The following is a 26,166-nucleotide window of genomic DNA, read 5'->3' on the forward strand; positions in this document are numbered from 1 at the left end:
CCACTGGAACACTTCCAATGCCCAACAGCTTCTTGAGCCTAATGCCCACCAAAGCGGATGGCACAGGGCTGGTTCCTTCTCGAAAGTGGGTAATTTTCTTTTTGTGGACTCCAAATGCAACTTGGAAATAACAGTTCAAGTCAGCTGAATATCTGGAACTGGCACAAATCTCTCTTCCCTTTGTACCACCCGCTTAGTCCCTTCTAACCATTCTGGATCTCCTCCTCCTCCTCTTCTCTTCCACCTTTACCTTCTTTTCCATCTCCTTTCTTTGTCATCCGTCCTGCCCCATCTCCTCCGCCTTGTCTTTTTCCTGCTTTTCTATTCCCCACTCTTCCTCTTCCCCCTATTTCTGATTTGGCTACCTCGATCCATCTAACTCCCTTAATAGACTGTGGAGTCCTCACTGTAAACAGAATTCCCACACAGCAGTGAGTGAGGCACCAAATGAACCCTCCAGCAGGTGATCTTTGTTCATCCTCCTCTCTTAAGTATTTTTCTTTTCTAAAATATTTAAGATGATAAATTATAATCTCATGTACACGATTGCCAGTTTTCAGTTTGTATGTGAAAAGGTAAGCAATGAAAAGGAAAAACTTTCTAGATTGTTCTAAAATTTCATTTCCTAAAATTTTATTACAGTGCTCCAATTACTGAGCAGAGGAGGCTGACAATGCAGAATTCTACTGTGGTTAAGAACCAAGAGTTACATAAACTAAAGATTACACTACAGATTTCTTTTAGGAGACTGGATTTTCCAAGATCTCTTGTTAGCTTCTGTCTTTTTTACTGTTCTTTCATTGCTGAGACAAAATACCCAACATTCAAAGTTAAAGGAAAAAGATTTATTTAGGTCACAGTTTAGAAGCATTTCAGTCCCTAATCTGCTGGCTCCAAGGCAGGGTGGCACATGGCAGAAGGGCTACAGTTCATGGCAGCAGAAGACAGCAAAGGCAACAAGCAAAGGAAGAGACAAGCCTCTTTCAGGCCCTTATACTGTATTCTATCTGCAGGGATTAGGGTGGTGTCAGTCCCATCAGTGGACAGAAGCAGCAGCCACTCACCCTCAGTTCCAGCACCCTTAATCCCAGCCTTGCACTATGGATCAGTCACACACTGAAAAGATTCAGCCACCTCTGAAAAACTCTATGATGGCGTGAGACTTTGGGGGGGCATCGAGATACAAACCATAACAGCTTCCCTGTATGAAAATGAGCACATAGGTTTAATGATACATATTTGGGGGAGGGACAAATATGAGAAGCTAGAATGGGAACCCCATGAGTCTAATATTGCTACATAAAGTTGATTTATTTTATTTTATTTTATTTTTTATCTTTGTGGTCCTTTCTTCTGTCTCTTTTTTTTTTTTTTTTTTGGTATAAATTAAGACCCCTCATAATTTTAAAGAAAAGGTGATTTGAATTGCATTTTCTTTATCAGTACAAAACTTTAAAAAAATGACATTACCGTTCGTGACCACACAGCTGGAACGAGGCCACTGAGACAGGACTGAGCACCGCGGACTGCTTCAGAAAGTGTCAGGGTTTCACTATGCAGTTGAGGCTGGCTGAACTCATTTTATAGCCCAGGTTGTCCTCAGACTCAGGGTGATCCTGCTGCCTCAGCCTCCTGAGTGCTGGGAATACAGGTATGCGCCACCATGCCCTGTTTACCGTAATACATTTTTTTTTTTTTTTTTTGTCTTTTTCATTTTTATCGGTACCAGGGATCGAACTCACGACTGCCTGCTTGCAAGGCAGGCGCTTATGCCGCTGAGCTAAATCCCCGGCCCCCTCCGTAATACATTTTAAACAACCGTGTTACTCAATCATCTGTTTGTGGAAGTAGCATGTAAGATGGATGGTCTAAGATGTTTTGTCTAAAAATATTCTTCAACTCCTTTGAATCCGTTTTAAAGTCAGGTCACTGCGCTCCTGCCTTATGAACTCGGCTAATTTATGGACTTAAAGTATCTTTCAGGGATCTGAGCAGAGGGCTTGAAAGAGAAAAACAAGCTAAGAAGTAGAATATGGATTGCAAATACGAATACTCTTTATTTTTTAATCCATTTTATTCATAGAAAAGAAGAAGAAACTACAGCAAAATTTTAAAGTGCATCAGTCAGGGAATGACTGATTGATGAACACTTGAGTAAATCTTTGTTCAGAAGTTACAGTTTTCTTGGAAGTACAATTTTAGGGTGAAGATGGGACAGTGGGAGAGGGAGAGCATGATTAAAGTATGTTATATGCATGTATGAATCTTCCAAAATGGGGCCCACTAATCTGTATAAACAATATGCACTAATAAAAATATGGAAAAATAATTTTAAAGTTAAAAAAATGACATTATTTAGTACGTGCAGAAAATTTGACTATAATTTGCAGGTTAAATATACAAAAGTAAATACTAAAACCTCCCAGAACTGAGTTTTGACAAGAATTTAAATTATCTTCAGTTGGGTCATTATTAAATATCCAACATTTTAAAGAAAATGATTTTGAAAATAGATCATTTCTTTTCTCTGAATTAACTATTGTAACATTAAGGTAAGATATCAGCTTTAAAATAAAATGTAAAATTTAGACCTTATCCAATTTCTTTTTCTTTATCCAGTTTTGAATAATAAAGATCTCCTTTGCTGTTTCCATAAGTAATGTAAGAGCAAAAAACCTAAGTAGGGCAATTATATCCTGCCTATATACACTTTTCTTAGCAATTTAAATTTGATTGAGGCTTAAATCTGCTTCAATTTGACAACTGTTTATACCTGGATAAGGTCAAGCATTTCAGATGTTAATATGACGAATTCCATATTTGCTCAAATAATATTACAATAAAATTCTCAAAAGCTTTTTAATATTAAAATGCTTTGTAAAGGGAACACAGTATTTAATCATTAAGTAGGATACTAATGAATCTTTATTAAACCTTTCAGATAAATATTGTATTGACATCTAGTGGCTATAGAGGCAGATAACAGATACAGTATGTTGAAAGCACATAGCTTAATGTATTTCCCTGTTAAAAATCTTTTGAATGAAAATTGAGCAAAGTATATATAAAATACTGAATGTAAAATTTCTTTGTGGTATATGTTAAAATGCCTGGGATGAATTTGGGAGTTACAAAGGAAGAATTATATCACAGCTAGGCAAGAAATAGATAAGAAATACCCAGGGACTTGGTGATAGGTTTTTTTCAGAAATTTAAATAGTAATGATGTCAAGCATTTATAGAGATCCTCTTACATTCTGGTCCTGCAACTTGCTTAACAGATCTTATCTCATTTAGATTTCAAACAAATTATTATTTACCTATTCTTTTACCAGTGAGGAAACAGACCACAAACGATTGTTTGCTGAAAGTTACACAACTGACACAAGTTAGGATTTGAAACTAGATTTGTTCAAACCTGAAGCCCACACCCAGGTAAACGACTCTTCTCTCTAGAATGTAAAAGCAGCTCTGAATACCAGTGACTTTATTTAGAAGAAACACACTACAAAAGAATTACACGAATCGCTTTAACTCCCTGTCTAAAATTCTCTAACCACCGATCTTGCTTTCCTATCCTTGAGCAATTATTCTCTCTGCATGTAATCTGAATTTGTGTCTACAGCTGGGAGCTGTCCTACACCATCATGTGATACATATGTGTCTTCGATAATTCAGGAACACGGCATGCCACAAGAAAGATAGTGTGCACTCACTGGTGTACATTTTTTCAGCTGTTCAAAAAAAAAGTCTGTATTTTGTGTTCCTTTTCCTCAGAAAGAAGATATATTTAAAATCTGTCATAGGAAGGTGTCATAGCAGGAAATAAATTCAGGGCAGATGGTATACCTCAAAGGTAGGGTGCTAAGCACGGAGGCCGGGGTTAGAAGTGAGGGCCAAGGTTCAATTCCCAGGGCCACCCCTCGCCACAGAAAAGAGGAAGAAGAAATAAATTTACCGAAGAAGTTGAAAAAAATAAGACACAGTAGTGAACTGGCAAAGGAGAATCCGAGATGTAAAAGAGGGCTGGAGACACAAAGGGGCAAGGAAGAGCTGGGTGCAAGGGCAGTGTTAGGAGAGAGAAAGTGGTGATTGAGCTCTGAGAGGGCAGGAACAGGTATGATGATGGATTTTGCAAGGCTCAGTTTATGTAGGAAACAAGCCTTTGGGAGGTAAGGCAAAGGGTAGCCATTCTTTTCATAATCCAGACAAAAAATAGAACACAGGGACACTTCTGGTGTATATCATTACCAATGGATGTCTACCCTCTTGGCTTTTTGGATGACACTGGCTTGGTGTCAGCTGTGTGCGTCTGGATAAAATGAGCTGACGCAATGAAGAACAAGGTTTAAAGCACACAAGTGTTTTGGAGGCCTACAGTAATTCCAGGAACTCTAGCGGGTCTCCGGGTTGGTCATCCAGCCTGTACAACCTCGCACTGCAGCTAACACACTCCTTTGGTGTAGAAGTATTCATTAAGGATGACTATCATTCCACGGACAGACCCTCATCCAGGTTGGAATTCTGAGGTTAGCTTGGGAAGGGAGGAGCCTTTGGGAGAAGAGATGAGGGAGAAGAATTGGATAAGGCACGCCTAAGAGACTCTCTGATGAGACGTTTGTAATGAGCAGGGAAATGACAGGAAACCTGAGAGTAGACTTTTTATTCAGGAAAGCCATTATCCTATGGGAGAAGGCAGAAAAGTAATCTGAAACAGAGAAGTTCACTGTAACGAGGTAAAAAATCACCAAGGATTTTAACTTAGCTCTTGGGTGAAGATTGAAGAAAGGAATAGTCTGCCTGTGGGTTTTTGGATAAAGGGAAAGAAATGGGTAACATTGAGAAGGAAATTCTTTCATGTTTTAACTGGTGATAAGATACCAAAGAGCTAAAGATGAGAAATTGAATAAGAGCTGAAAACTCAGAGGGATAAAAGTTGATCTTTAGTAATTTAGGGGATGAAAGTGTATAGCAGGGGAAATGAGGAGGAAGTTGAGAGCAGATGAGAGGCTGTTAGCCCGTTTAACAGAAGCGCTGGGCATGGTGACATAATCCTTCTCAGATAAGCAAGTGGATCTAGGAGCTGTACACCTGAAATCACCTACAGGATGGGAGACATTTCTTTTACCCATGAATACATGCGGACATTGCTATCTTTTCAGACCAAGTCTGAGAAAACCAAAGCAGAAATAGCTTCCAACATGGTTTCTCAAATTTTGCTGTAAATTAGAAAGTTCTGGAACTCATATAAAGCTTTCTTGACACTTGGCTTTACCCTACATCAAAAAGTCAGGTTGTGTGGAGGAGGAAGTAGGCCTGGGATTGCTGTTGTTGCTGTGGTTTGTTTTGGTACTGGATTGAGCAGAGAGCCTCCTGCATGTGAGGCAAGTGCTCTACCAATGAGCTGTGCCTCCAGCCCCAGCCTGAGAGGTATTAGAAGATTCACCCATGAAACCAGTGGTTCCAGTTGCAGCAAAGTGTGAGAACTTTGATTGCCATGCTTGGAAATCTTAGTGGAAAACAAAGAAGAGGTGCTGGGTGCTCAGGTTAAATAGAAAGAAGTCATCGTATGATGTGACAGGGGTGGCTTATTAAAACCCCAAATCCTGACAGCAGCTATTTGCTGGTGTTTACTTGTTTTCTTGACCCCTCTCTTTCCTTGTGACTCTCCAGCAGTTTAATTTTGTCATTGTGATACATGGGGCGTTTTCTTACCATCTCACTATCTTAACATACTGAGCACACAAATTACAGAACTCTGTATGTCAATTGAAAAACGAAAAATGCTAGGTTGATGAAAACTTGGCATAAATTAGTCACAACATATTCAAAAATGCAGTCGGAACGCTGAGCTACACACAGGATATGCATAAAAATCTGATGTGGTGATTATTGCGTGCATGGGATATTGGATTTATGCTATCGTCCTTTAAATATTAACAACTTATGAGGTATCAGAAATGCTTCAGTTCAAATTTCTGAGGTGACATTAAGTAATGCATTTCTCTCTGCTTTGGTTTTGCCTTTTCAAAAACAAGTTAATATTCAGTGTTGTCACAGAAAGCTACTTTTCCCATAAAGACTCAAGTTGCATTATAAAATCTTGAAAAATTATGTGTACATCTTACTTTTCTTTTTTGATTAGGCTTTCTAAATTCTGCATTATTCACCTTTGCTTTGATGTCAAACAAGACTAAAATTTTAAATATGGCATGCTAAGTTTATAATGTGAACTTAAAGCAAAATTATTTGTAAGACACCAGTACCAGCACCTAGGGACAAAGGGCTGAGACAGTAGCATAATTTATACCAGTGAAAATATTTTACTCTAATTATTTGTGGCCAATTATCAATTACTGGTCAATGTTAGAATCATTCACTATAATTATTTCCCTAAGGTATCTTCCCTGGATAAAGCTTCATCTATTTCTTTCCTTAGAAAAAACAATACTCATTTTTTTTATAAGATTTTTCATTCTGTGAAAAAAACCATATCCAAACCTTTATTACTAAGGATTTCTCTAATGTTTTAATTCTATAGGTTTTAAATATCTAAAGCAAAGAGCTGAATATATCCATGGTTAACATGAGAAGTTTCTAGAAAGAACAACTCAAGGCTTGCTAGTTCATATCTGTATTTTTTAATTTCAATTTTGAAAGGTTTTTGAATTTGAAAAGATTATATTTTATAACTTCACATTTTCAACATGAATTCCTTCCCTTACATAGATGGATAAATAGGTAGGTAGATAGATAGATAGATAGATAGATAGATAGTTATCTCCTTTCTATGAAAATCAACCTTAAAGCCTGCAAACACCACCCTTACATTTGAATTCCTAATGACTCCTCCTATTGTCCCATTTCTGTTTGAATCTGTCAATCATTGGTGAAAAGTTCTAATCACTGCCAGAAACCCCAATCTTGCTCACAAAAGTACCAGTCACTGAAAAAATAATACCGATTGGTCATGGATGGGCAGGAAATCTCGCCAAGGATCTAAAGGCACAATAGAGTTTATTAAGTCCATTTTACTCCAGTCCAGCGTTCCCTGTGTGCGAAGATTTGGGACCTTAATTTCAAAGTCAGCTAAAACCAACTAAAGTAACTTACATTCATTAGCTAAGCTGAGACGGAATCACTGTGAAATTCCTTGGTTAGTGCATTTGGCTTTCAATAATAACAACAGTATTTATTTTTATTCTGTATTTTCTCTCCCATTCCTTTTATAGAGAGGAAAGCGACTTAGTTGGATGCTAGCTGTTTTAAATTCTCAATTGGTCTGTGTTCTTTTTCAGCTGCTTATTATTTTTAAACTTCAGTCTTTCAAATGACTAAACATCATAAGGAAGAGTTTGCCATTAATTTTCCCTAGGCGGCAGTTCCCCTCCCCCGAGCCATGGCTGTATTTATTGCCAAAAAGCAGTTATGATGTGTGTATATGGATTGGGCCATAAAGTGTGGCCGCCTCAGGCCACAGGACTGGGTGAAGTTCCATGATCTTATTGTCCACTTTATGCAGAACACCAACCTTCTTCTAGTTCTCTCTCTCTCTCTCTCTCTTTTTTTTTTTTTTTGGTTGCTTTTAGTTGTAAACTGCCGCAAATATGCTTTCTTCGAGGTGCCAGCTGCAAGGGCTGGTGTAAAAGAAAAGAAGAAGGTGACACTATCATTAGAGAATAAACACTAATAAAGTAATTACCTTGTAGAAATCTCCAGAGTGATCGATTACTTCTCTGATTTATAAGAACAGGACTGGGAATACACAATAATTGATTTCTATTACTTATGTGTATTTTCCTTTTAACTTTCTGAAGAAGCAACGTAGTTTAATTGACTTTAATTTCCGATTACGTATTTTTATGACTTCTGGAGTTTGTGAGAATTAGAATGAACAGAATTGCTAGCCCCATGAGCCATATTATCAATAGAAACCTGACAGATGTGTGTGTGCGTGTGTGCGTGTGTGGGATAGCCTGTGCTTCAGGTGATGGTGCATTTTGCACATATCACTGCCATGCTTTTGCCTTTTAGGGTGAGTACTTGTTTGGTTGAGATTGATTTGGAGACTTACAGTGTCTATCACATCGTGAATTTGAGAGGCAGTGGTAGCAGGCATACACACACACACACACACACACACACACACACACACACACACGCAAATGCTTAGCAGGCACAATAGAGATGACAAAGGGGTGAAACGGTCACCAGGCCACTTGTCAGGTTGGGCACCAGCAGACATTAAGTTGTGCTGCCCTTCTATGATGTCATGGTCCAGTTCAGTTACGGTGAGGTAGTGGGGAACAGAGTTTAATGGAACTCCTTCATCTTATGTTGTTTCCTCATGAAAATCAGATGTGTTTTGGAATAACTATATTCCTTTAGCTGGAAATTGGACATATTTGCTAAATAATGAAATAAAAAGGAGGCCTTTGGGCTGGACACATCAGCAGTGGGCTTGGGCTGTATAACATTTTGCTGGTAGATGATGCACAGAGATGGTATTGTTTGGAAGCATCATACTTCCTGGATTCCCTGCAGATTGTTTTTGGAATATTTCTGTGAGTCTCTTTCTTTCTGTGATTCCTTGCACCTTTGATATACTATATATTCCTCACTTGAATACTTTTCATATCATGTTATAAATACTGGTTAATTGGTTATTTTTCCCCTTTATGGAAGAATTCTTTTTAATCTTTTCTTTCTTTCTTTCTTTCTTTCTTTCTTTCTTTCTTTCTTTCTTTCTTTCTTTCTTTCTTTCTTTCTTTCATGTGTGAAGGGTGTCTCAAATGCCCGATCTCTGCTGGATTAATTACATCATTCTGACAGATGCTTAAATTTCCATTTTTCACTGTGGACTAAAGTGATGAGGTATCATTTATTCTGTGATACTAAGCAAGGGTACAAACTAACAATAGGTAGCAGAGCCAAACAATGAAACAATACTTGCCTGATTTCAATGATACAAAGAAACTACAGATGCCCATTGAGAGGTCTAAAACTTGTTGACAGTTTGGAACATGGACATTTTGGGGATTCCGGACAAGCTTTCAGTTTTTAATATGATTCAGATTTTATACTGTGATTTCCATGAAGAAAAATGTACTAGATAAGCAAGAATCATGTTATTAACATCTGCAGCTTAAAAGACAGAATTTTTCTGAATGGGGAAGCTTTATTTCCTCTTTCTAAAAATGGAGCACCGTTACCTACTTAATGTTGTGATATGCTCAGTATGTGTTAGTTTCAGTTATTTAATTTATATGTTGCCAACAGGAAAAGATCATGTATCAAGTATCTAAAATACTAATTAATTTCTGATATCTAATTTATACATTTCCTTAAAGATAATGTAAATGTGCCCTCAAAAATCAAATCTGGAGATTCCAGAGAATAAATTCTCAATGAGTTGACTTAGCTGAATAGCTTTCTGTCAAAATAATGATTGCTTTTATATTGCGTAAAATATTTGTAACTGGAGGAAATCAGATGGTCGTATTTGAAGCTGTCATCTCAATAGTGAATGATTTCACCAACAATACAGTGAATCTAAACAATGTCGCTGAAATATGTGACCACTGACACGAGGGTATCACTTGGACAATGCCACCAATTGCATGAGTGACACTGGCTGGTGGAAGAGTAAGCAACTGGGACACAGTAGTCTTATGCTTTGTCAATTATTCTTTCTTTCTTTTCTTTTCTCCTTTCTCTCCCTGGAGGCTATTTGTCATTCTTGGGCGACTACAGACTTCCCTTCCCCTGGACCTTTTTGAACTCTGCTGTCTTTGAACATCACGGATATTGCCAAAGAAACTATTTACTAGGCAGTAATTATATGCCACCCCTCGTGTAAAGGTAAATGATAATGAGGTATGTGCAGAGAATAGGCAGCGCTGTCAAAGGGAAAAAGAGTGCCTTTTAAAACTTAGAGCCATACAAAATGCCTTATAGACTTGTTCTGGAGTAACTGTATCAATTAACCACGCTAAAAGCCCTAACTCAGATGGCCACTGCACACAGCATGTCCACTAGTGTTTTATTATCAAGTCCATTATGATGAGTTCTTGTCCTAGACAAAGGGAGAACAGAAAAAGAATTCAGGCTGACAAATTAGACTTGAAATCAGTTTCATTTACATAACGACTGGAAGTTCATTAATAACAGAGTTTTAATTATTCATGCTCTTGTTTCACCAGATACAGCAGTTTTCCCCCTGCTGTGCGGGGTGTCTGGATTAGCGAAAATGAACCTTAGCAGAGTGATGGGCTGCCCAGACATTCGGAGGCTTTTTCTCTTTTCACACTACCAGAGATGGCTGGGGGATGGGGGTGGCTTGTGCTTACAAATTGGGGTGGGAATGAGTAGGAGGGAGAGGAGAGGCCATCCCTAGATAGGGAGGAAGCACGCCGACTAGGTTCACATGCTTTCCTTGGGTTTACCTTTCATGTTTGCCAAAAACAAGCAGAAAGGAAACATGCAACTCTTGTGCATTTGTCTTTGCCGGGAGCTCCCACCTAAGGCGAAGATATCTCAATAAACATCAGTATTTTTGGGAGTTATTAACTGGGCATGGTGCTAATATGATTGTGGGTACACGTGTAGTTCTTTATCTTTGAATATAGAAGCACCAATAGAGTTTGTTTTGGTTTGTGTGTATCTGAAAAATTAGGGAAGGGAGAAGAAAGGAGAAAGGAAGAAATACTTTTCTCCCCTTTCGGTTTCAAATATATGGAAAAAACGTGAGAAGCAGTCACCATTGCTATGGTTTTCTTTTAGTGAGGACAGTGGTGCACGTTTCACTCTATCTGGTCATAACCAGTGTTGTGAAGGACGCTTTGCTGTGAGAACTGAAACTGCCTTTCCCTTCTACCATTTTCTCTCCCACCTGTAAGGTAAAGAGTCTGCGGCCCATCACGTACGGCTTTCCTGCATTTCTGGTTCGTTTGCTGTCTCTGTACTTTACTAATTTGGTCAACTTTCACAAGAGGGAATTCATGACAAATAAAAGAAGACTGACATTGTCCCACAATTCCATAGCTCAGTGAGTTGGGGAAAGGTCCAGAGGAAAATCTCTTTTCAATAGGAAATCAGACCACGGCCAGAAGGTGGGCTTTCTGAGATTGTTTTGGGACCAGCTTTAGAATCAAAGTGCTCAGTATGGAAGAACCAGCATCTAAAACAATTCTGAAAATACTTTTTTTTTTTTTTTTTTTTAGCATAAAGAAGTCACATTTAACAAGAGTTGAGTACCAAATGGTTTTCCTACATTCTCTGGCTTAGTTCAAATTTCATGAAAATTATTATAATATCCATTTTACCAAGGAGGAAATTGAGCCCCAGAGAGATCAAAAGTGTAGCCCATGAAAGAGGGAGGAAGAAATCTAACCCCCGTCTGCCTGCCTCAATATTTCCCTAGCGACCACACACTGGAAGACAATGATCACTTATATTGTTTTCTCTGGAGTTTATGCCACTTGTTTTATTTTTCTGTCTTAATTTTCTTTCCCCTCACACTGAGAAATGAGTTTTGACAAAATAAATGCAACAACCTGTTTCTTTTTCAGAATGTGGAGAGAGTTCTTAGCTCTTGACTGACCCAAAAGTCATGAAAGTCAAGTGTTTATACCGCAATGCACTTGAAATGCGGGGGGAGCAAGCAAGATGCGATGTGAACAAGACTCAAGTAACAGAATTGTGGAGTAAAAATCAGACAGACTACCTGATAACTTTATGTCAAACACCACGTTTGTAGATATCGTTAAAAAAATTAATCACTATCTTCTGCCATTTCTCATTTCAATTTATTTCAATCTGAGCAACTTGTCCATAACTGCAAAGGATAATCCGGGACCGACAAGCCTAACTTTCTCCCTCTCCTTCTCTTTCTTCTCTCTTTTCCTTATTCCCCCCTTTCTCCGTGTCTTCTTTCATTTCTCTTTTTCCTTTTTTCTTTTTTTGTAAGACTACTATTTTTTTTTCCTGTTTAGAAGAATTCATGCTTACTGGCTCATTTTCTGTTTTAATTTCATCCTTCTCTCCTTGGACAGGTCTTCCTATCCCCTCGGCCCTCTTCCTACTTTTCCAGCCAGTTTGGATGGGAGATTTTGAAAAATTACTGCTTCAGAGTGATCAGAAAATAGCATATTTACAAATTTTTATCTTTTTATCTCTCAAAAGAATACATAGATATTAAAGCACAGAGAACTTGGGTGACATGCCTAAGGGGGAAGAAAGTATTTCGAAAAGATTAAAGAAGATCTTCTACTGGTGAGTTACCCCCAAGCAATATGCTAGATTTCAGTATAAAATGTAATCAATGGACAGTTAACATGATATAAAAGGGTCAACAGAGGCAGCTGGGGTGTTATGAATACCCTGTCACATCCTAAAAAGTGCTGTAGTCCATCTGAAAATTAAGCCAAAAAGATACTCTTTTAAAGCTTTGACCAGGGCTTACTACAATAAAATTGTAGTAAATGGCAATTGTAAATGAAAATTAAACCTTTTAATACAGCAATCACAAAAAGCTTTTACTGCTTGGTAGATCCTGTGTTTACTCTGCTTTAAAAACATATTTAGTTCTATTTTCTGGTCTCTTTTGTTCCCCTTTAATAACTTAGAACTCTTGCCAAAGGTTAAAGAAAACAGGGGAAGTTTGTGTGGGGAAGAGGAGCCCAAGGAGACATCTGGATCACACTAGACCTGGCAGCCCTATCAGAAGGAGGTTGCTCGGGGCAGGAAGGGGGCTCCTTGTGTTGATGTTTGATTTCCAGGTGCAAGTATTTACTCACCTAAATCCTAACCACAGGCTGTCACACATATGCAGCAACTCTGAGCAATAGGAGGTGTCCCGCTGATGGAGGCGTGCCAGGGACAGAGTACTGAAGCTGGCAAGCTCAGTATCCTTGCAGGAAGGTTGAGGCCACAAACGCTTCTTTTTGCCCACATCTTTACAGAATCTTGCCACATTAGGAGAGGCACTTAGTAGCACTTTGGTAAGAGGCAGGAAATACATAGCTGCTAGTCATGTTTCTAACTATTCTGCTCCTCATGAAAAAGTAAAAGTCACCTCTAGTGGGGTATTCAGTTAATGAGGAAGCATTAAATGCATCGCCCTCCATTTTCTTTTCTCTTTCTCTTTCTTTTTCTTTTTCTCTCTCTCTTCCTTCCTTCGTTTGATTCTTTCTGTCTGTCCTCCCACTTCTCTTTTTCCTTCTTTCCTTTCCCCTTTTTTTTCTCTCATCCTGGATGCCTAACCCAGGGCCCAGGCAGGCCAGGAAAGGACCCTTATAACACTAAGCTATCCCACCATCCTTGAATCTGTAACTTCCGTGAGGCTTGCTACCTAAGTTTCTCACTTGATATGTCTGATCTGGGTCCCAGAAAATTTAAAATGTTAAACAAACTTTTAGGAACATTTTATATAACCTATCAGAAGCAGACTTTGGAAATCATTGCTTTTTAAGGTAAAATATGCAATTTTTGTTTTAACTTTACAAGTGGCTGAATTTGTGTATTTTTTCTTAAAATGCTGAGGTAAACCAGCTGTTGGAAATCTACTGCTGATCAATTTGTAAACATTTTATTTTAGTTTTTGTGATACTGGGATGGCACCCAGGGTGTCTCTTGTGCTCGGCAAACGTTCTAGAGCTCCCCTCCTAGACTCTATGTTTGTAAATTTTAACTTAAAAAAAAAGTAAAACATTAGTTTTAGTTATGTAGTGTAAAGTATAATGAACACAAAATAAGGTTAGAGAAATACCTACCCAATCATCCATGCACTATTTTAAATACAATATTATTAAAAATTATCAATTATAGAACATTAATACAACAAAATGAAACTAGGCAGGTAGAACAGACTAAAAAGGACTACAGTTACTAAAGTGCAAAGGCTACCTAAGAAACACACTAAATGGGCATATTGAAATGTTCAAACTCACTAATCATCAGGGAAACACAAATCAAAATCGCAAAGAAGTATTGTCAAAGTAACAGGAGACAGGTGTCAGCGAGGAGAGAGAGAAATGGAAACTCTTGCTCACTGTGGGTGGGATGAGAAATGCTGGAGACATTACAGAAAAGAGTATGAAAGTTTCTTTGGAAACTGAAAATAGTACTACCATCCAGATACTGAAATCCCACGCGTGAGTATTTACCAAATGAATTAAAAACATGATGTCAAAGAGATGCTTACATTCCTGTGTGCATTGAAGACTTACTAATAAGAGGCAAAACATGTAAATAAGGGCTAGGGATTTAGCTCAGCGGCATAAGCACCTGCCTTGTAAGCAGGCAGTCGTGAGTTCGATTTCTGGTACCGATAAAAAGGAAAAAGACCAAAAAACATGTAAATAAACTAAGTGACCATAGGAAGATGTGGTAAAGAAAGTGGTGTATGTACCTACAATAAAATATTATTTTGCATTCAAAAAAGAAGGAAGTTCTACAATATATGACATAGATAAAGCATGAGAATATTATGTGATATGAATTAAGCCAGTGACTGAAGGACAAACATTGCATGATTCTACCTAGGTTAGATATCTAAAACAGTGAAATTCATAGAAGTAGAGAGTAGAATAAGGGTTGCTGGGGTTTAGGAAGAAGGGGAGATGAAGAACTGCTAATCAGCAAAGGTAAAGATTCAGTTATGCAAGATGAATAAATTCTAGACTTACAACATTGTGCACATACATAATACTATCTCATTTTCACTCAAAATATATTAAGAGATTAGATCTCACATAACCATTGCTTTCATACAAACAAAACAAAACAAAACATTTTAACAAGTACTGACAAATTGCTATTTTTAGGTCACTGCCATTTCCTAAACAGAACAGAAAGTCCATGAGATATAATTATTGATTTTGTGACTTTTTCAACATTGCTTAATTGCAGTTTTCTCAACTGGACAAAGAAGATGATAATACTTCTCATACTGAGTCTTTGTAAGAATTCAAGATAATACCAAGTAAAGGCATGACAGTTACTGAAAACATGACAGTTATTGTTATTATCTGACTGGAAGTTAGAATGCCAGTTTTGTCCTCTGGGCATTGAATTTATAATTTGAGGTTATCTCTGTTCTATAGCAGTAAATTGAAAAGAACATATAATTTTCTCTCAATAATGGGATCAATAATGGTTTCAAAGGTGGCTCCCTCTATGCAGTGGTGCCTCCATTAGATAGCATAACAGGAGCAAGCTGTGACCAGAAGGTGAAATCCTGAAATGGAAGCTTTGAAAATATCAAAACTCTCATATTCCACTTCTGTGTCATTTTATACACCACCTTCGTACCTTCAAAAAGATCTGCTCAATTGTTAATTTTTACTTTTATTTCTTTTAGCAACTGTTAAAGAGGCATTCGATGCAAAGTAAAAGTTTAATATAGGTAGATTTTTGTCACCAGCATGTAATTATTTTTTCAATTATTTGATAATCAATCATAGTTTAATATGCTTAATAATTAAATATTGTCAATAGTATTATCCATAAGTAAAAATGTATTTGTTTATAATGGTAAAGAAGTAATAGTGTTATTTTTAAAAGAGAAGAAAAATTTTGAGAAACAAAAATTTTGTTAGTAATGAAAAGCTAGCATTTTCTTTGTATATTAGGAGCAGAGACCTTACAATGTTTTGAAGTTTTAAAAAAAAACAAAATTATCTTTGCAAAGTGCTGGGTTCAATCCTAAGCATCAATGAAAAAATAAACAAACTAAAATCGAAAATTTATGTTCATATTCCATATTAATTTACTAGACTGAAGACCACAAAGATCTTTAATAGTCTCCGTTATATTACACAGAGGGAAAAAGTTAAGGAATAAATTTTTTTCTCAGTTTGGAGAACTATCTTCACTGTATTTTATACCCACTAAGTTTTATAGAATTTTTTCCCTTTTGTTTCATATCTTTATATGCCTTTCTTGCAAAGGATATTGGAGAATTCCTTGTGTTGTTCTTTAAAATATCCAAAAAGAAGAAGGAGGAGGAGCAGAAGGAGAAGGAGAAGGAGAAGAAAGAAGAAAGAAAGAATAAAGAACGAGGAGGAGGAGGAGGAGGAGGAGGAGGAGAGGGAGGAGGAGGAGCAGGAGGAGAAGACGATTTTTCTCTAAATCACAACTCTGCATGAAAGTTTAGTTCTGGAAATACCCATGACAAAGGACAGAACAGTGAAAAGACAAATGAATTGTGGAAATGAAGTAATCGTTTAGAAAAAGAACCAAGTTAGGAAACAAGGACTTAGGAAGAAGACAGCAAAGGAGGATGATAATATTACAAGAGGAGGGAGAGAAATATGCTGACAAATTTCTACTGCTTTGTGGGAGGGCAGCTCAAAAGGCAGGCACACACCATCACCAAGTGAAACCAGCACTAAGGCAATTGCTTGGAAATCTTTTGCTCTCATAGATTTGAAAGTGGTGGCCTGTTTAGGAAAGGAAGATGCTATGAAAATTTCACCAACACATGAGTATTCAGGGACCAGATATATGGTCCATAGATTCTGTGAAGCAAAGAACTATGAAACAAGAAAAAATTACTTGAATAAAGATGAAGTTTGTAACACAATCATTTGTGATGTCTTCAAATATGTTTTAGGTAAATTGAAATATGTGAATTGTAATGCTTTGAAAACGATGTCAGGAACACATTCTAAGACTGCATTGTTAATTAAATTATTGCTAATTAAATAATTGTATGGATATGGCCATAGTATTTCATTGTGAAGTTATTATGTCTCAATTTTTTTTTTTTTGTCTTTTTCATTTTTATCGGTACCAGGGATCGAACTCACAACCACCTGCTTGCAAGGCAGGTGCTTAGGCCGCTGAGCTAAATCCCCAGCCCCCCATTATGTCTCAATTTTAAAATTAGAAACTTTTGGGCCTGGGATTTAGCTCAGTGGCCTAAGCACCTGCCTGGCAAGCATGAGATCATGAGTTCAATCCCCAGGACCTCTAACCCCTCCCAAAATTAGAAACTTTGAACTTCACAATTATAATTTTTGGTAATTTAAGAATTATTTATTATCTTAATTTCAAGAATCTAAATGCTAGACATTAAAAATTCAGAAGTTCTTTATATCAGTGCACTATAGCCTACATCAGTGATTCATTCTTTCCTTTTTTCCAGTGTTTCTTCCTTCTCTTTCTCTATCTTTCTCTCTCTCTCTTTCTAATTATTAGGAGGGTCAGTACTGGGGATTGAATGCAGGACTTTTGTCCTGAGCTACATTGCAGCTTTTAATTTTTTTTTTTTTTTTAAATTTTGAGATGATTTCTTGAAGTTCACCTGAAGTTGCCCAGGCTGGAGTTGAAGTTGGGATTCTTCTGCCTCAGCCTTCCAAATTGCTGGGATTGGCTGGAATGTCCCTCAGTAGTAGAGCTCTTGTCTTGGATATACAAGGCCCTGAGTTTGATCCCTAGCACCACAAAAAAATAAATAAACAAAAAAATTACTAGAATCACAGATCTGTGCCACTATATAAAGCCTTCGCTCTAACTGCAAATGTCTTCAAATTGCAAATTCTACTTAGAGTTGGATATAATTACTTATGGTAATGTTGCCCCAAAAAATGTTTCCTTTTTGTCCTACACCCCAACAGGAAATGAAATCTATGTGGTTTCTTTGATTGCTTGTCCTTTCCACGTTCTCATAAATAACTTCCTCAGCTCCTACAGGGCAGCAAAGCAGCACAGGGTGTGTGACCGGCTGGCTATCGTATGGCACACCTCTATGGAACAGGGTCTTGCAGGACAGCGTGCCCTACCCTGGGCATTTCAGGCACCAATACATTTACTCTTGTGAGGAAAAGCTTCAGCGTTTCCGTGTTCCAGTAACAGTGATCTGCCAAGTGCCCCACGGCGACCGCGCTGCGGGGGGAGGAAGAATAGAATTCAGGTGTGGCCAAGTCCTAAGACCGCATTTCATGGGTTTTGTGCCTGGCCAGTTATCTAGTATATATGAATGTCATGATCTCCTCTCCATGTCCTGCCCACAGGCTACAGAAAGTAACATCCTACAATGCAGGTACCAGCCAACGTTTTGGTAAAGTGGCTGGCACAGAGGTGCTCACAATAAATTTTGAAGAAGGATGAAAGAAGTCAAAGGTTCAACCTTAGAAGTCCTCACTTCTCCTTTTTGGTTAGGTTTCTGGTGACCTAGCACAGATGGGCCCATCTTCTCCAAGATTCAGAAGCCGGATGACAAAAGTTCTAGTATGCCATATCCACCTGATCACATGACGGGTCTCCAGGGCTGCTGCCTGCAACTTAGAAACGTAACTAAATTTATGGTTTAAAGTCACTTACGCCATCAGGACGTTCACTCTGAGTTTCTGCAAAACAATCTCACCTATTGTTAAAGAAATGCTCAAACTCCAGTTGGCATATGCTTTAGAATTATGAAGATCTAACTTCAGGTCTAAAACACACAAACAAATATGATTGGGTGGAGCTAATGACTATGGAAAGAGACAGCAAGGAGAGTTCCATGTGTGAGGTCTTGATGGCTAAATATTTTCTTAGGTGTCCCTATGCTCCGGGGTTCTGGTATGTTCTCACCAGGTGTTTTCCAAGGAAGCACGTCTCCTCATTGACTCTAAGAGGAAATCTTCAGGTAGGTTTAACGCAAAAGATTAAGCCTGCATTAAGATTAAGTCTGAAATGTACTGCTACCAATTAACCCCTAGTATTTCTGTAAGCCTTGAATTTTTGATGCAATCAATGACACCAGTAGAGCCATCTTTTGTGGAGTGGTTATTAAAGATATAAAAATCAATACAAAGATGATACTTGAAAATCTATATCACAAGATAATGAATCACCATGAGCCTGCCTAGAAGAATGTCAGCAAACCAAACAGCAGGTTTGTGCATAACAAAGTATCTCATGCCTATAGAATTTAAGCTAAATTTTGCATGAGACAGAAACCTTCAGGCTACACTTATAATACATTTGCAGGACAAGGTTTTAATAAGATTTAAGACAAAAGCCTAACTAGGCAATGGCTCTCATTGCACTTACAGGAGAAAGAGGAGGAGGAGGAGGAGGAGGAGGAGGAGGAGGAGGAGAGACAGAGAGAGACAGAGAGAGAGAGTGAGAGAGAGAGAGAGAGAAAGAGAGAGAGAGAGAGAGAGAGAGAGAGAGAGAGAGGAACTGTGTGTGGAGAGGAAAGTGCAAGGATTGAGATGTAAGACTTAGTCAATAATGCCATGATTTAACTTTAACTAATGGCCAAATACCATCAAAACTTTTTCTCTGTCAGTAATCCTCATTCAATTTCTTTTAAATGAAACATTATTTGCTTGCACCTTAAGTCTGTAAGTACTGATTGTTATTGGAGCTGTGTATTGGAGCTTCACAGAATAGTCCAAATTTAATTTGAACTGGGGATTGATTTCGTTTCCTTCAAAGGAAGAATTTTTTTTTCCTTCCAAAATTGAGCGTGTGCATGACTTTGCAAGTTCATTTCAGTTTTCTCCTTGACACAATTGTAAGTGACATGAGAACATTTATGTGCTTTGTCCTTCAGGGACACCACAACATAGTTAATGAGGCCACAGACGACTGGAAGCTACTGTTATCCCCTTTAAAAATATGGATTCTCTGTAATTTCGTATCATTTGCTGCCAGGAAAAGCAAAATTAAGCAGGCCTGACATGGTCAGCAGTCCATTAAACCATTGTATATTTAATAGATAAAGAGGTTTATGCCTGAGATTTCCCAATTTCTAACTATGTAAATAAAGTTTTATGGTCAGGGATTAAGAGAGGATGTGTTTTTGTGTATGTGGGATGGTGTAACGGTCGTAACTGTTTCTGTTTTCTCTTTTCTGGAAGCACATGTACAAGCCTCATGCTGGAAGTCCTAAGTGGCTGTGCTGATGGAGGGACATCACGGAGTATTAAGTGCTTGACAGCAAAGACTTGCTCTTTATTAATCTGTAAACTTAGCGATGTGTAGACTGATGTCTTTGTTTTTCTTGGAATGTTTTCATCTGTTCCTCACTCCAGTGCCAATACAATTTCCAGAAAGTGAAACAATGATTAGTTTATGCCACTGTGTATGAACTTTGGTTTTCTGTCTGCTTTCATGGCGTGTTTCAAAGGTTGACTTAATCAGTTGTGAGTTGTTATGGAGTCAGTTAGGCTGGAATTCGCGCAGACTTTTTTTCCCCTGGTGTATCATATAACAATAAGACAGCTAGACACACCTTATGTAGTTTTAACAAGTCTTTGCAGTTTTTGACTTAATTCATTTCCCTCTCCTTTACCCCTTGAGGCTCCCAAACCAGATGAACCATTCAGTAGCATAAAACAAGGCGAATTAGTTTAGGCTTCAACAAAACACAGACCTTTCTTGCTGGCAACATCAGTCTGGATGTGTGATGTCTGTAGTTTGGGATATTGTATTGTGTTGGTCATCCTGACATCTCATGATTTCTCTCTCACTCTGTCTCTCTGTCTCTCTCTCTGTCTGTATCTCTCTCTCTCTCTCTCTCTCTATCTCTCTGTCTCTGGCTCTCTCTCTCTCTCTCTCTCTCTCTCTCTCTCTGTCTCTTCTTTCCCTTGTACCAGGGATTAAAACAAGGTCCTTCACATTGAGTTGCCTCCATAGTTCTTTTAAAAATATTTTCTTTGGAGACAAGATTTGGCTAAATCATTAGGTTGCCCATCCTGGGCTTAACTTGGAATCCTCCTACCTTAGTCTCCCAGAGTGACGAGGTTAGAGGTCTGGGCCATCACACCCAGATCTGAGTGTTCTTTTGAACCCGACTACTGGGAAACCTCAGCACTCTCACAGCTGTCCCGTTTTCATGCTCAGCCCTGGTCTCCATGAATTGACTTCTCTTTGTCGGCAAGATCTGTGCTACAGATAGATGAGTATGTTTATTGGTTTCCACTAGCTCCAGAATCAGGGTTTAAACTGGATAAACTCTGATAACACTTTTAGTTACTAGGGAAAAAAATATATATACCAGCTGTGGTGGCATATTCCTATAATCCAGGCTTTTGGGGTGACTGAATCGGTTGGATCTCTGATTTGAACCCAGCTTGGGTAATTTAGCAAGTTTATGAGAACCTGTCTTAAAATGAAGGGCTGGGGCTATAGCTCATTTCAAAGGCCTTGAGTTCAATTCCCAAGTAAAAGAAGTAAAAAAAAATATATTTCTTACAGGTAGGAAATCCATTTAACAAAACTTTTTATACAGTGAAAGTTGTTTTTTTTTTTTTTTTTAATCTCATGTATGCTGAGAAAATCTTTAAGCCAATGTAAATCTGTAAGCCATTGTTGCCTGGTGCAACAAAGAAATTGAAAGAAAAATTGTTCAGTAAAACTTTCTCCTGCAAGGGTCACACTTTATATATTTTTGTGGTAAAAAACCCAGTGTGTTTAACATTTGGGTTAGTGAAAAATTTCAGATGAACTAAACGTCTAAACCTGGGTGAAAGAGTAAAATCTCAGCCTTCATAGATGGAAGGGCCAAATTTTTTTTTTTTTTGGTGGTGGTACCGGGGATCAAACTCATGACCTTGCTCTTGCCAGGTAGGTGCTTATGCCACTGAACTAAATCCCCAGCCCACCAAATGTTATTCTTAATATACAGAAGAAGTGAGATACATAGCAATTGTTGAAGAGCAAACTCCTTTCTAATGGATACATGTTAAGAACTTCAATCCAAATGTCGGGTAAATAAATCATGTACTGTGTATTAAGTGTTTAGGTCAGACAATGTGTGTTTATCAGATAAAAACTGATTAAGCTCAATAGACAAATTAGCGTGGGAGGGGAGGCAGGTGAGTCACCTAGAAGGTGACAGGTGAACCAGAAAATGTAAACTATTCTCCAGGTAACATGGGCCATGGAATGAAGAGAAAATTCAGTAAAATCCCTTAAGAAGTAGTTATTTGAGATCTATATTAGAAGTCAAGATGATAGATGTGCTATTCTATAATGCCATGACATATATTATAATCTGATGCTGTCCTAGAATATACTGTCCTAGAATCTATGAAATGAAAGTGGTTTTATACTTAGGAAATTAACATGTGAAAGAGGTAGACAAAAGACTTACCCAGAAATTACACACAGGACCATATGGGAGTTACATTTTTGTAAACAAGCCCAGAAATCTGAATACCTCTAGGCATCTGTGCGTCCATGTTTTACCAAGTCTTTTATTGGTCAAATCTCCTGCTGGTTACTTGGCTCTTAAAAACCCGGGAACTGGGTGAAACCAAACCTTAAGGGCTCTAATTTTATAGAAAGAAAGCAGGATCAAACTGTACTAAAGCAAAGAGAACTTAAAGCTAAACTATAACCTGGTAAGTCAAAAAAAGAAACAGATTAGAAAGAAATACAGCAAAACATGAATGATACTTCTTTTTCAGTGACAGACAATTTTTAAAATTTCCTCCTTGCATGTTTTGATATTTACAAATTTTCTACAACAGGATTTTTACTACAACCAGAAAACAAGAGATCAATAAAAAGTACAATCTAACTGTTGAAATTATTGCTATATACAAAATGAATACATTTTACCACTGGTAATGCCTTTGGCTATAGAGGAAATAAGATTTTCATAGAAGCACTATAGTGTTTTATAGCTAATTAATTGGGAAGGCTTTGGGCAAAATCAGAACTTCAGATCCTGAAACCCAAGTGCAGTGAAGATTTGATAGACACCAGGAAGAAAAGGTAGGATCAATGGAAGGTCTTCCAGATAGCAAGAACTTTCTATCCCCGAGTGTGTAAAAATATGATAAATGTGAAACCCAGGAAAAGGGAGCTTTATATGAAAGTGAATAATAAATGAGGAGAGATTAGAAAGTAAACTGGCCTTGAATTTGAAAATAAAGAGCAATGAACATGACTCTGTATTTCGGATGTCGAAATTAAGGAAGTCCACTGCGACATGAGCTTATGGAACGAGCAAAATCAACATAACTGCAGTGAGATTCATTTCTGTTTCAGGGGCCTTCAAGGCATTAACATCGGGTCTGTTTTATTAACACTGTAGCTTTCCCTTTACTTCCAAGAAAAAGCATATATAATGCTTTTGCTCTTCATAATTCACTTGCTTACTCAAACATTCATTGATTTTTCTGAATCTGTAGCCCATCTGCTTGCAAAACATTCATTGACTTCATGGGACTCAGTGATAAGTATTGGTTGATGTTAATGTACATGCATGCAATAAAGCCGTCAACTCAGGCATCTTCAAGGTACCTGAGCATATGACTAAAGCACCATTAGACAGTGAGGCAACAGTGACTGAAAGGTGGGGTACAGAATGGAAAGTGCATGGTTCCTTCGGTCATGGAGGCATATGGGTTCAAATCCTAATTCTGCTTCCTGTTACTTGTTTCATTTGATCAAATGATACCTCTGAACCTCATTTATTTATATTTAAGCTGTAGATGACCCTATTTATAATCTAGCTTCTACAAAAATTAAATGAGATACATCAATTAAAGTATATACCAGAGTGCCAGGCACATAGTAAACCCCTAGTAGTAGTATAATTATTGTCATTGGGGGCTGGAGATTTAGCTCAGCGGCATAAATGCCTGCCTTGCAAGCAGGTGGTCGTGAGTTTGATCCCCGGTACCGATAAAAAATAAAATAAAAAAAATTATTGTCATCGGTATAATCTTAGAAAGTTTGATTTTCTTTCTTTTCCTTTTTTCATTTTACAGCCCTGGAGACCCAGGGTCTCTTGCATGCTAGGCAAACACACTGTCACTGTGCTACAACCCAGCCTATAAATGGTTTTTTACATCTCCAGCATGCTATTTCAAAGGCCTCACATCTATGGGTGAGATGGAAAAGTAAATTTAACTTGCAATTTTGGAATTTTTCCAGTGAATGTAAGGGAACCCATCTTTAACAGTTTCTTCTTGAAATGCTGGGATCAGGGGTGTAAGTGTAGTAGAAAGATAGATCTAAGGAAACATGGGCAGCAGGATGTTGATTTGGTGCATGTTACAATTTGCCAAAATATTTTGTGCTGCTTATAAGGCTTTTTCTTAAAGTTATCTTTTAACATTTAGACTTCTGTCTCATTTCTTCAAGTTGCATGTGAAGTATACCTTTAGTCAGATCAATGCTAATTACTCAAGAACATTCAGAAATTTCAGATGCAGATTTGGGATCAGAGACCCAAAGTGTAACTCCTGCCATGCATTATTGACAAGGACACTTTCCTGAAATGATGGTTACAGCGATCAGATGTGACCCATTCATATATCCTACATTAGCACAGCAGTCAAAGCTACCTGACAGCATTAGAACCCTAGGAATATTATGGTGGAATATTCAACAAGAACACTTTAGAATTTCTAAAGTATTAACTATCTTAATCTCTAACATTATGCTTCCCATAGCAATTATTATTACTTTGTTTCCATTATATTAGATTTTTTTTTAATGGCATTGGGGATCGAACTGATGACCTCATGCTTGTCAGGTAGGTGCTTATGCCACTGAGCCAATTCCCCAGACCTATACTATAAAATTTTAAGACCTACTATATTTACTGGGGTATGTTCTGAAGACAGAAAAATGAGAGAAATGAATACGAATCACTGGGGATAGCAGCTTTATTTTTATGAAAAGTTTTGGGAGCAGTGCCATGTACAGTGCCTACCTACCATCTTGAGGCCCTGAGTTCAATACCATGAGCACAAAATAAAACATAATCTAATAATACTGAAGACTAGCAGTATAACCTGGTTTTAAAGCACTCAAAATAGCGTGACTAAAACCCGAATCTGATTTGCAGCACTGAAATAGAAAAAAAAGTTACTTTTCAATTCCTATTATTAATACCTGCCATTTGGAAAATATCATTATTTTTAAATTATCATTATTTCTACTTAACTTTTTCCCCTTTATATTAGCAATACAGATCACTGTTGACTAGTCATATAACATATATATTAAAATAGTATGTAAGGATTTGATCTGTAGCACCACTGCCACACACAAAAAAAGAGGGTAAAGAACATTTTTAATTTAAAAAATCTAACTTCAATTGAAATCTTACTTTCAAGATCAAACTCAGGGCTGGGGATTTAGTGGCATAAGCGCCTGCCTTGCAAGTGTGCGATCCTGAGTTCGATCCCTGGTACCGAAAAAGACAAAAAAAAAAAAAAAAAAAAAAAATCAAACTCATGACCTCATGCTTGCCAGGCAGGCACTTACACCACTGAGCTAAACCCCCCGGCCTGAAATCTTACTTCCTAAACTAACAGATTTTACTATCTCAGTAAGGCATTTACATTTAAGACATTTAAATCTTTTTTTTTTTTTTTTTTTTTAATCGGTATCAGGGATCGAACTCACGACCATGTGCTTGCAAGGCAGGCACTTATGCCACTGAGCTAAATCCCCAGCCCAAGACATTTAAGTCTTACAAAACCATATTCTGCATTTGAGTTATTAAAATTAAGTATAACTTTAATAAATGATAGCACTGGCAATAAATAAATCATATTTCTACATATGTAAGGTGTCAATTTCACATATTTTAATCTTTAATATTAACTTTGAAAAAAAACAGTTGAAACTATGAAAATAGGGTTGAAAATACAGGCGTTAGAGACAGGATTGTCACTTTATGCATGTAGATAGGACAGTGACCAGTTACATTTTGGAAATGAGAAAACTAAATCAGAGAGCAGCTACTGGCCAGTTCTGGACTGAACTCAGGTGCTCCAGGGCTTTTTAACCCACACCTCAGAGTTATTTTCTGTAATCAGTTACATTTAGTCCTGAAAGGAAATAAGGGGAAGGTGAATTTAAAAATATGCTTTTCCTATTGGGGGAGGATGAGATGACTGTCTCCTAATCTCTTCCCACCAATGGCTGCGCTTCCTAGAAAAGGAGGGCGAATGTGAGTGGAAATGCAGAGTATTGGCAAATCTACTGGAGAGATGCAGTCATCAGCCATATAGAGGCTCATTAAGCTCTAATGGCGATCATAATCATCGCTGTGATTTGGGAGAAGGCTGCTTCCATCCCCCTGAAAGGCTTTTTATTTTGCAGTTTCCTTTTATTCTGCTTCCTGAAACTCTATGCCAATTGGTGTTTGCATGTTTCTGGAATGACGACGAAGCTTCTAATTGATTCCCCAACTACTTC

The 26,166-nt window shown here is 37.7% G+C and overlaps 1 protein-coding gene across 1 annotated transcript in view; it reads right to left on the reverse strand.

Moving 5' to 3' along the window:
* Window positions 1–26,166, reverse strand: part of Adgrl2 (adhesion G protein-coupled receptor L2) — a 612,767-nt gene that overhangs the window by 461,115 nt on the left and 125,486 nt on the right. The window lies entirely within an intron of this gene.

The sequence above is a fragment of the Cavia porcellus genome, unplaced genomic scaffold, assembly GCF_034190915.1.
Source record: "Cavia porcellus strain 051 isolate PalLab524CR breed Dunkin Hartley unplaced genomic scaffold, mCavPor4.1 scaffold_1, whole genome shotgun sequence".
Lineage (NCBI taxonomy): Eukaryota > Metazoa > Chordata > Mammalia > Rodentia > Caviidae > Cavia > Cavia porcellus.